General features: G+C 36.5%; 1 pseudogene; it reads left to right on the top strand.

Annotated features, from left to right (window-relative positions):
* The window catches only part of LOC139355574 (cytochrome c oxidase subunit 1-like), a 29,461-nt pseudogene that overhangs the window by 11,994 nt on the left and 4,314 nt on the right, over nucleotides 1-13,153 (top strand).

The following is a 13,153-nucleotide window of genomic DNA, read 5'->3' on the forward strand; positions in this document are numbered from 1 at the left end:
TCTCGCTCTGCCACCCAGGCTGGAGTGCAGTTGCGCGATCTCAGCTAACTGCAAACTCTGCCACCCGGGTTCATGCCATTCTCCTGCCTCAGCCTCCCGAGTAGCTTGGACTACAGGCACCCACCACCACACCCGGCTAAGTTTTGGTATTTTTAGTAGAGACAGGGTTTCACTGTGTTAGCCAGGATGGTCTCGATTGCCTGACCTTGTGATCCGCCCGCCTCAGCCTCCCAAAGTGTTGGGATTACAGGCGTGAGCCACCGCGCCCAGCCCCTAATGGGGATTACGTTCACTACTTGGGTGACAGAATCATTAGAAGGCCAAACCTTAGCATCATGCAATATACCCATGCAACAATTCTGCAAATGTACTCCCTGGATCTATAATGAAATAAAGAAAAATCATTAAACCACAAAAAAACACATTTAAAAATATTATACATAATTCATATGTATTATATTTCTGATTACATAAACACTTGAGTGCCCCTCTTATAAAATATTTACCATGTAAGGAACTATATTTTAGCCTACCTCAGAAATAATGTTTTATTCACAAGTATTTTGTCATTCTTTTTAAAATTCATGCTTGAGATTTTCACACTCCTTGATCTTTCAAAGAGCTTTTATAAAGGACATTTGTTCACGACCAATTTGGTATTTAAGGCAACTGGCAATCTTGTGCTGTTGATCATTGTTTTTCTCATATTCACATTTTTATTCCACACCATTAATCTGCTCCCTACCAACTCCTACACTAAAGCTAGCACATCACTGTAGTACCTATTTCTTCCATATTAAAAGTAAGTACATTTCAAAAGCAAGTACATATGGTACTTACTTGTGAAGTTAGTAATAAGTACCCAAATCTAGTATATTTCTTGTGGCATAATCAAGGGTAGGGATACACTATCACCAGATGTACATTCCTTGCCTTGTAACACTATCTAAACATTTCCTAAAATTGAGAAACAAGCAAATACTTGATAGACTGACGTTTGTAATCTCATATATCAGTTGTTATTCACCTTGTACCTAGCAAGATGTAATCAGATATCCTTCATGTTTCCCTTTGGAAATTGCCACATCTGTCCCCTTGAGACTGTGGACTTTCTAAAGAAATATAAAATTCATTTCCCTTTATATCGTTGTTCTTGATAAATGTGAAAAACTATGTTCATGCCTTTTGATTTATGAGCAACGTTTCATAACATTCAGAAGAGTATATGCCATATTTGCTTGTTCTCATAGCATGTCTTAATTTTTCAAAATTATTTCCATAACTTCAATTATACAATATTATTCTCAGAGTACATTACTGAATTAAGTCATATTACATATTACAAGTCCCTGAGACAGGGTTTACACCTGGCAATTTTCTTAATAATTTTAATATTATTTATGGAGAGTTGTATATTACTTTTCTACACATTCAATAGCTTCTTCATGTCAGTTAAAGATAATTCTTTGGCTTTTATGTCCAAATTTTGATATAATGATGTTCATTAGTTCAGTGTGGCCATTTTTATAACTTTCCTGGTTCTAGATGAACAATTTTACTTTTTCTACCAATGCCAATTTTTTTTAATATATGAATACACAATTGTTGTACATATTTATGGGGTACATGTAATATTTTGATACAGGCATACAATGTGTAATAAGCAAATCTGGTCAATTGGGATATGTATCACTTCAAACATTTATCCTTTATTTGTGTTGGGAACATTCCAAATGTACTTTTCTGGCTATTATGAAATACACAATAAATTATTATTAGCTGTAGTTGCCCTATTGTGCTACTGAACACTAGATCTTAATTCTTCTAATTGCATTTTGTACCCATTAAAACCAATCTCTTTATCCCTTTCTCCTCACCCACTACCCTTCTGAGCCTCCAGTAAGCATTATTCTACTCTCCACCTCCACTCCATTAGATCAATTCTTTCAATTTTCATATATGAGTGAGAACATAAGACATTTGTGTTTCTGTGTTTGGTTTACTTCACTTCACATAATGTCCCCCAGGTCCATCCCTATTGTTGCCAACGATTAGATTTCATTTTCTTTCGGCCAATTAATATTTCAATGTGTATGCCATATTTTCTTTCATCCATTGATGGGCACTTAGATTGATTCCTTATCTTGGCAATTATAAGTAGTGCTGCAATAAACATGGAGTTCAAATTATCTGGATGGAGTGTAGAATCTCTTTGATATACTGATTTACTGTCTTTATGATATATACCCATGAATGGGGTCACTAGATCAAATAGTAGTTCTGGTTTTAGTTTTTTGAAAAAACTCCATACTGCTTTTTTATAGTGGTTATGCAATTTATATTCCTACCAACAGTGTACGGGTATCCCTCCTTTTCAGCACATTCTCCAGCATTTGTTACTTTCTAATATGTGTGAATTAAACATACTACTTGCATACCCTTAATGGACTTAACAAAATAGGTTATTCCTGCTATTACCTCAGCTTATTGAGGATCACGCCTCTGGCTTCAAAATTGCTGTCAAGAAAGGTGACACAAAAGCTGTGGTTTGATGATGAGGTGACATTAAAATCTATCATATCTGACTTCCATAGGCTTATTGCTGTAGTATCTATATACAAACAGGGCCTAGGATCCTCTCTGTGGCAATAACTGTTGGAAGTTATAAAGGGATTGTATCTACTTGTAGCCATTTAATCATGATAACCTAAATCACTTTCTCTTACCTTCTGTCTACCAGTCATACATTTTCCCAGATTATCTACAATCATCTATATCTGCCTGGCTGATTGGGTGTCAGGCTGGCACCACATGTTTCCTCTGCTAATTATTCCTTATTTCTCTGTATTAGCACTTCTTTGGCTTTACACTCTATCTTTTTTGCTTGTTTGTTTTGAAACAGGGTCTTTCTCTGTCACCCAGTCTGGAGTGCAGTGGCACTGATCATGGCTCACTGCAGCCTCGATGTCCTCGCACTCAAGCTATCCTCCCATCTCAGCCTCCCAAGCAACTGGGACTATAGGCACATGCCACCATGCCTTGTTACCTTTTTTGTATTTTGTAGAGATAAGGGGTTTTGCAATATGGCCCAGGCTGGTCTCGAACTCCTAAGTTCAAGCAATCCACCTACCTTGGCCCCCTAAAGTGCTGAGATCACAGGCATGAGCACCGTGCCTGGGCTCCATTCATCTTCATCCCAGAACCATGCCAAGCTCATAGTGACAGTGATCAGGATGTGAAAAAAAAAGATCATGAATAATGTTCATATTCAGTCTATGTCAGTACTTTTGTTTCTGGCTACCTTTACTAATTTTATCCAACAACTTTTGTGAGCCAGTATTTAACATACTTAAAGTAAACCACCAGGATTCTGCTCAAATTGGACCTCTAACAATAATGATCTAGACTACCTATGGGTTAGTAATAATACTACTGGCTCTCCTTTAGTATTTAGTCTGGAGATTTGCAAAGCCTAGAAAATCAGAAATGCTATTCAGCTGACTCCCCTGGAGAAGTCTAGTATTTTCTAGGTGGGGTTTCAAGAACATTTGATGTGGTGGAGGTGTCATTTTTTGAGACATAAGCATGGTCACTGACTAGGTACTGGATACATTTGAATTGTCCTTGTAGTGAAGTGCATGGAGCTATGATACGCATGCCTCAGCTGTGATACAATCCTTCCTGGTGTTCACACATGTCCCAGCTGTCAGTGACAAGCATTACAGCAGGATTCTGATATTTATCTTGATCTATAACACAAGTCTACTCAGCACCAGTAAGAGTATAGAGATTGTTCCCTCATGGAGTGACCAATCAGCAGCTAGCTTTTCGAGAGCCCACCTCCAGGAGACAGAACTGGATCTGTTAGAGGCTCTTTGCTTTTTTTATTTTGATTTCCCAGGATTGTCAAGGGATTAGCTGGCAGATGCTAATTTAGGACCTTCTCATTATTCTTAATACTATTACATTTTGATGTTTTTAAAGTTATGCCATTATATATTTGAAGTATAAATTATAATAAAATTACACAATTCAAATGTTCTATTTAATGAGTTTTGACAACTGAAGACATTCATAATCACAACTAAAATGATGTGTAAAACATTTCTGTCATTCTAGAAAATTTCCTCGTGCTCGATTTCTAGTCAATTTCCAGTCCGCAAGAGGTGATCACTTTCTAAATTTTATCACTATGCAGCCAGCATCATCAGTGCACTTTTTAAAATATATCAGTCAATAAATATTGCAAGTTTTGTGGGCTCCATATTTCTGTCTCATACATTCTTGTTTTGTATAATCCTTTAACAATATTTTTAATGCTCTATTCAGTGCTATACATATTCAAAATTAGGGAACAGAATTGATGTGGCCCTGTGCTATAGTTTTCTGACTTCTACTGCAGGTTAGTTTTGAGTGTCTTTAAACTTCATTTAAAAGGAATAATACAGTATGAACTCTTTTGTTTCCTAATTTCTTAGCTCAATCTATTGTATTTCTGGTTCATCTACATTGTTGCACACATTAAGAGGCTATTTCTTTTCATTTCTTAGAAGTATACCATTAAATTTTTATACTACAATTTTCAAATCCATTTATCCAGTTGATAGACACTTAAGTTGTTCTCTTTGAAATTACCCGTGGAATGACTAGGACATGGGATATGTGTATGTTTATGAAAATTTGGCATTCCATTCTTCAAAATGAGAGTATTATTTTGCACTCTACTAGCAATGCACATTTTTTTTTCCCCTAGGCTAAAGCCTTCAGGTAATGGGCTCATTTCAACGCCTCCAAATCCGGTACCCTGTTAATAATTAACAAAATCACCAATTGTATATTGAATAGAATAAACAAGTAGCAGCAGAAGGTTCTGGAAGCATCATCACAATGCAAGGACTCACTGTAACATGTCCTTATGATATTATTTATACACTCTCAGATTTTCTTCAGCAACATGGATACTAATTTAGCAAAGGCCTCTTGGCACCAGACACCCTTGTTAGGTATATAAGGGTATGAGCTGTCACTGAAGCACAATATCTGAGAAACTGTTCATAGGGCAGAAAAAGAGGCAAAAAATGGAATATGTTCTTGAAGATTATTTTCAGAGCTTACAGCATGTGGCATATGTTGCAGCAAGTACTTTAGCAGAGATTCACCAGAAGAACTGGTCTAATATCCAGGGAAGAGGCTACCACTGACCTCCTGTTCCACAGCTCAATCTTGTCTGCTTGGGTCTTGGTATCCTACATCCCATATCTTCCTCCTCTAAGAAAAAAACCCTTCTCAATTTACTTACATTTTATTTGCCATTGCATTCCATATAGCGCTACCATATCTCCCATTGCAAGAGTACACTCTCACAACCCCCTAGAGCCCTGGTACTCAAAGTGTGGTTCATGAAGCATTAGTATTGTTTTTTAGTGTCTGGCTCTGCCACAGACCAACTGAACCACTATTTCAGTTTTAGTTAGATACCCAATATGATTCACGTGCACATTAAAGTTTAAAAAGCATATATGGAAAATTTTCACAAATTCGGGCAAATGATGCAGCAGCTCAGTATTTCAAACGTGGCAGGCCTCTAATCAGGGCTTGTGTATTCTTAAGGTGTTTATATGTATATAGGGAAGGAGGTTCTGTTCACTTTTCTCTATCCTTCCCACTTAAACAAAGTCATCTTGAAATTAAATAAGCAAACCAGATCTGCACTAAATCTATACCAGGTTAAATCTGAACTGGGTTCAAAGATTGCTAAAAATAATCTCTTAGATATTACTTAACCTTCTTTTCACTTTAGTATACTCCTACATCAGTAGAATAAAATAAAATATTATGAGTTCACAAGAAGAGGATGCAAGTAAATAGGTAAACCTAAAGCCCCCGTGCCTCCATAATGTAAGGCAGTACATGTAACTCCTGTACATGTAATGCAGCCGGCATGGAGCAAGGAACCCTAGGTAAAAGGGGCTGGAACATGGTTTTATTGTCTTTATTCAGTTAGGATAGAAAAGTTACCTTTCCGAAAGACATCTCTAAAGGCCTCAGATCATGTTATCACTTACACCAAATGCACTATTTCAGCCCATTTAAAACATCTCCATTATTATTTCTTATAAACTATATAATTGACAATGAAATTTTGCAGCAGGCTATGTCCCCAAATTCCATAAATCCCACATCTGTTTATCATAAACAATTGTATACAGACATCTTATGGTGCATCGTGCTATCACATTCAGTTGGTAAGAATTCTGTATTTCTGTAGTAATTGTTCTCTAGATTAGTATATTTACAAATGGGGATAGATCTTCCCTGTTTTTCTTCTCTCTCCCCCACATCCTCAGGATAGAAAAAAACTGGTTGTGGCCGGGCGCGGTGGCTCAAGCCTGTAATCCCAGCACTTTGGGAGGCCGAGATGGGCGGATCACGAGGTCAGGAGATCGAGACCATCCTGGCTAACACGGTGAAACCCCGTCTCTACTAAAAAATACAAAAACCTAGCTGGGCTAGGTGGCGGGCGCCTGTAGTCCCAGCTACTCGGGAGGCTGAGGCAGGAGAATGGCGTAAACCCGGGAGGTGGAGCTTGCAGTGAGCCGAGATCGCGCCACTGCACTCCAGCCTGGGTGACAGAGCGAGACCCCGTCTCAAAAAAAAAAAAAAAGAAAAGAAAAAAGAAAAAAACTGGTTGCTAATTAGCTATTAACACTTTCTTTCTCAATCTGCTACTCCTCTGCATCCTCAGGCGTATGATAAGCCTGACCATAGCCTGCCATCTACTAAAGCCTAATACTAATCATACCTGTTAATATTTTATAGGTAGGGAAAGCTATATGTTATTTTCTTTCTTTTTTAAAACTGCAGTAAAACTCATTTTGTCCTACTTTTTTTTTTCAAGTATGCTTTGTTCAATACCCCTAGTATCCAAATAATATATTATCAAAAAGATTATCTGAGGATCTAAGGGTTGCTTGTACCCGTGGAATACCAAAGCTAATAAATACACAAGCAGGTGCTTTTCTATTTAATTGCCCTATTACAATCAACTGTACTAAGTTTCTCAGGCATCTGAATGTTATAGTGCCTGACAATGGGTCCTTAAACACTTGTTTTAGAGTGGATTCTAACACCACTGGGACTTTTCAGCTCAGCCAATAATTGCATCGCCACCCATTGCTGCCCTTTTAAATCAAGTCACCATGGAACTGAGTTTAAGAATACTAAGCATCACAAATTGAGAACATTCTCAGAAAGTGCTAATCACCTGCTTTTATTACTTCAGAATATGTACCATCTATATATCCATAAAAAATAATGAAGATTTTCTTAGATGTAATTTCTAAAGGAAAATTTAAGAGGAGGAAAAAAAGAGAGAATATGAATTTATTTCCATAGATTTAGATTTTTAAAAAAATATAATTGATCTTAGCATTAACCATGAAAGTAACTCTCTGTGTCAGTCCTGGAGCTCTTTGAATTTTGGAGTCAACATATGTCATAACTGAATGTGCTACTCTGACCCATTCCCTGTGTAACATGTAAAGCTGCGAAAAATGAGTAGGGCTTAGAGCAAAAGAGACCTCTGCAGCATGTTCATAAGGCTGTGCCAGTCCCCCTGCCACACAGGCCTTATGACACATCAGACTCAGTTTGTCTGAATGTGTCCAAGGTAAGGATGCTGTGTAGAGACTCAAAAGAATCACAGCATAAAACTCTTGGGTTTTGAGACAAGTGTTTATGTTCTTCTCTATGGTTAATATTTTCCTTTTGTTTCTTTTACTTTCGTTTTAGCTTCAGGAGGCCCATGTACAGGTTTGTTACATGGGTATACCGTGTGTTCCTGAGGTTTGGTGTATAAATGATCCCATCACCCAGGTAGGGAGCATAGTACCCAATAGGTAATTTTTCAATGAATACTCCTTCCCACCTTCCCCCCTCTAGCAATAGTCCCCAGTGTCTAATGTTGCCATCTTTATGACCACGTGTACCCAATATTTAGCTCCTGCTTATAAATGAGAACAGGTGACATTTGATTTTCTACTCCTGTGTTAATTTTCTTAGGATAATGCCCTCCAGTTGTATCCATGTTGCTTGAAAGGAAATGATTTCATTCTTTTTTATGGCTGCATAGTATTCTTTTGGGAACCAGCTCATTGCTTGGTACAGAACCCTGGTAAAGACTAATTGTTTAATAATGGGGCACCAAGTTACTCTACAACCTCTGTGGCAATGAGGATCCATCAAACCATAGTGCTAATCACGTGCAGCAGGAATCCATTATGAAATGAAAGATATATGTACATGTGTAAGTGTGTATGAAATTAGGCTTCAATAGGTTGTGACAAATGAGTAAGTTGTGTGAGCAGGGGGCTCCGATTCTCAGGACACATCTGCTTGCTGCATCACCATTCCACTGTCCACACATGCATGTGGCCTAATAAGGAGTTTCCTAACCCCAGATTAAAAGAGGAAAAAAAATGAGCTTGTTTTACACAGTATGCTCTCAACTGTTGGAACCGGACTGCTGGCATAGTTCAACTACCTTCTGGGGTGGCACCGACAGACAGAAAAGTGAAATCCTCCAAGTGGGAAGAGCTTTGGAAAATATATTTGAATGACCACTTTGCCTCACAGGAGGGAAAGAGTGATAGAACAATGCCTCTTCTGAAAGGTGGCCCCATTCTAATCTTAAGAACCTGCAAATAGGTTACCTTATAGTGCGTAAGGGCCTTTTCAGATGTGATTGAATTAAAGATCTTGAGATAGAAGCATCATTCTGGATTTTCTGGGAGAGCACAACATAATCAAAACATAAGCACATTTTTTTTTCTCTCTCTCTGATGTCCTGCCTCCTTCTTATAAGGATAATCACATAGTTCTATCATGATAAGAAAGAGGCAGGAGGTCAGAGAAAGAAAAAATATGCTACAAAGTTGGATATGAAGATGGAGGAATGGGTCATGAACAGTCTCTAGAAGCTGAAAATGTCAGAGGAAAGAATTCTCCCCTAGGGCCTCCAGAAGGAAAATAGCCCTATAAACACTTTGACTTTAGCCCTGTAAGACTCATTGCAGACTTCTGACCTCCAGAACTGTACTATAATAAAACAAACCTAGGTTGCTTTAAGCCATTCAGCTTAAAGTTATTTGTTACAGCAGCAATACAAAACTCACACAGATAAATATATTCCAAATCCTTCAAATGACTAATTGTTTAGTTGGTCAGGTATTAAAAAAAAAAAATTAAATACCTATTTTCTGCTGTAATGTCATCTCTATGATTTCCGGCCTGATTCTATCATTTAAATTTTCTCCTTATTATGGGTTATGTTTTCCTTCTTATTTGAGTGCTTGGATTTTTAAAAATTGTAATCTTGGCATTGGTATTTTTAACTTGCTGGGTGCTGGATGATTTTTATATACCTATACATGTTCTTGAACTTTGTTCTGAGGTACAGTTACTTGATAGCAGTTTGATCCTTTTGAGCCATGCTTTTAAGGATTTTATGTAGGACCAGTATAGTTTCTAACTTACAGCTAATGTTGACATACTACTGAGGGAATATCCTTCTGAGAACTACAGTATATTCATTTGTCCCTGGGATTATGAGGTGATTTACTCTGGATAGTGAAATAGGAACCATTCCAGAACCAAGGATGGCACTAGGCATTGTTCCCTCTGTTTTGGGGGGAAAATATTGTCTCTGCCTAAGGTAGTTTCATCACATGCATTAGCAGATCAATATTTAAGTGAAGAATTGAGAGGTTCCCTTTGCATATCTTCTTAGCGCTCTCAGTACAACTCTCTCTTCCCTGGAATTATGCCCTACAAAATTAACCTACTTTAGTCTCATAAACACTCAGATTGGTCTCTTTAACCCACAGAGACAGTCAGGCTCCCCCCTGATTACCCTCCTTTCCCTGTGGCCTGGAACTCTTTCCAGGCAATGAGCTGGAACAAAGATTTGCCTTAAATAATTTGCTTACCCTATCCCATGGATTATTACCCTGCACTGCTCGATGTCCAGTGTCAAAAACTGATGTTTCACAGTTTGTCCATTTTTAGATATTATCGTGGACAGGAAGGTTTAATTACTTATTATTCCATCTTGATAAGCAACAGAAATAATTTACTTGTGAGTTTGAATAATTATATTGCAGTCTTTTTTATTACCTCACAAAAAGTCACTTGGAAGCTGTCTTTCAATAAGGTCATCTCATTACCATAGCCTGTGCTGAAATACTATCAATGCCCTTTCTATATAGGCAGTAATACTAATAATACTCATGGTTTAGGAAGTAGGATTGCTGTAAGGTGGAACGTGTAATAAATAGCTAGATGGCTGAACTATATCACTAATGTTTTGAGGATAACTACTTTACTGAACTGGAAGATATTAATAGGGCAATTGAACATTACTAATTGTTATCATTTATTCTTTTCAGTTGGATATCTTTGTCTTTATTCAAGTGCCAATTCCAATTGCGTTTCTTTACCCTTTCACCTATCAGCTCAGTAGAGAAAATACTATCATTTTCTTTGCTAAAATCCATTCTCATTAACAATTTCTTACAAGAAATATATGTATCTCTGTTATAAATTTGGATATGGCATCCTCTGTGCCCCTGAAATCTTAAAGTGGCAATCATTTTTATTTGGGGTTTATAAAGATGTGGGTAAGGATATCAACTCCATTTGCTGATTGTAAAGTCTTTGGAAATAGCCTGCTCTGAATTTCCCCAGTTTTAAAATAGGAGAGATAATATATACCTAGAAGATTTTCTTTGAAAATTAAAAATAACACATATATCAAGCTTGACAAAGCACAAGATTTCTGAAAATAAAAGCTTATTCTTGTGTTATTCTTGTGATATGTCTATTATTACCCACAAAAGTAATGTTTCTCTTGTCACTTTAGAGGGTTAGGCAGATGTTGCCATAAGGGAAAATTTGTCTGTTTAATTTCTCTCTCTCTCTATATATATATATGTTTGCTACTTTAAGAGCTTTTCTCAGGTTGCCTGGCAACTAGCCTGCTGGAATATGGTACCCTCTTCCATTCGACAGAGAGAATATGTACTCAACTTTCTCCAGATTACAATATTAAGCAGTTGCCATTCCCACTAATTTCTATAAACTACTAGCATCTAAGCTCAAATGCCTTTGTGCACAAACATAGGCTGTTTTTTGCATGTTTACAAATTCACACTCATTCTCACTCTATAAAAGACCATCTCACAGTGCTTGCAGTTACATTTAGCTGAAATTCATGTTTCCTTGGGATACTGAGTGTAAGTGAATTTATGAACTTGCTGAAATCTCCTGACCAATGAGGTCCAGTCTGGGCCAAGTGAGGTTGCTGATGTCCACCTGTGCTATTTACACAGTGCTTTCTTTTTAAATTATTCTATTTTTTAAATCTCTTCTGCAAAATTACTAGATGTCAGTGATGCTGAGTATGTTTTAACTCTGTTCTCTCTTATTCTCCCTCAAAATTAAGGAAATAACAATTTTCCAAGCTACTGAATAACTGAATAAGTATCAAGTGACTACTATTTACTTCTAAATAGTCTTCATACAACTCAAATGGCTCACCATTTCAGCTGCCTACATTTCCATGACATGAAAAATTTAGAAAATAACAAAGGAAAAATAACATATGCTAGAGGAACATTCAAATATTAAATAAGGATCTTGAGTTTGGAAGACAAGAGTAGAAAAATGATAGTTTTTACAATGGTGTTCAGTTGTGAAAATTAGTGAGCAGTAAAATTGCATATAGTGAGTGGTAACATTATATATAGTTTTCTACATGTGCATTTATTATATATAATATTTTATTAAACATTATAAAATAATAACTATCACCAAAATATGGGATATTACCATTAAATATGTATGAGTATGACTTTATAAAACTGTGGTTATTTTACCTGGTTCCAACTCAAGACATTTTCAATTACTATTGAAATGCAGAGATTTTTTTCTATATTAAACCTCCCTGATCTCCTATATCATAATAATTGAAATTCTATTTTAAATTATCTCACTGCAATTTTGTTGCTAGACTGCTTTGGTATATTAACTATAAAAAATGGCTCAAGTCATAAAACCTTCCTGAATTCTAAGCTTTTGGATCATGATTTTTAGTCTCCTACCATCAAGATGGAGAGTCTAGTTTGACACCTCTTAATTCTGAGATGGTCTTTTGAGTTGCATCATTATGATATGCATTAGTCAATAAAATAAGGTGGAAATGACATGACAGGAGCTATCTAGGCCATAAAAGACCTTGAATATTTTTAGTGTTCACCTACTCCCCTGCCATTACCATAAAATCATATCTGAGTTATCCTGACAGAAGACTAGACATATGGAACAGAGATAAACAACAAAAGTTTTCATAGCTGATAACCTAAAAGTGTCAAAGTCCAGCCAAAAATTATCAACACCTACAGGCCAACCTGAAGCTGACCACACATGCATGGTTGATAACCCAGAGACTACTTAGAATCAGCAGAATTTTCCCTGCAAACACAGAATTTATAAGGAACATTGTTTTAGAAACTAGATTGTGTGGTAGTTTGTTATACAGCAGAAGCTGATGAATACAATTCCAAAAAAGTTCAGGAGGTTGATTATTAATTAAGCTAATCGAAGAGGTACCACAGGTGAAGTCCAACTGAATGAAATCAAAGAAATAATATAAGATGCGAAGGAAAAAATATTCAGTGAAATAGATAGCATAAATAATAAAAAATCACAACCTCTGGAAATGAAGGACACACTTAAAGAAATGCAAAATGCACTGGAAAGTGTAGCAATATAATTGAACAAGCAAAGAAAAAACTTCAGAGCTTAAAGACAATGTTTTTTAATTAACCCAATACAATGAAGACAAAGAAAAAAGGACTTTAAAGAAAATGAACAAAACCTCCAAGAAGTTTGGGGTTATGTTAATTGACCAAACCTAAGATTAATTGGCACTCCTGAGGAAGAAGAGAAATCTAAAAGTTTGGAAAGTATATTTAAGGAAATAATTGAGGAAAACTTCCCAATCCTTGCTTGAGATCTAAACATCCAAATACAAAAAGTTCAAAGAAAACCTGAGAAATTAATTAAAAAAAGATCTTCACCTAGGCACATAGTCCTC

Source organism: Macaca nemestrina, chromosome 8, assembly GCF_043159975.1.
Source record: "Macaca nemestrina isolate mMacNem1 chromosome 8, mMacNem.hap1, whole genome shotgun sequence".
NCBI classification, from domain to species: Eukaryota; Metazoa; Chordata; class Mammalia; order Primates; family Cercopithecidae; genus Macaca; species Macaca nemestrina.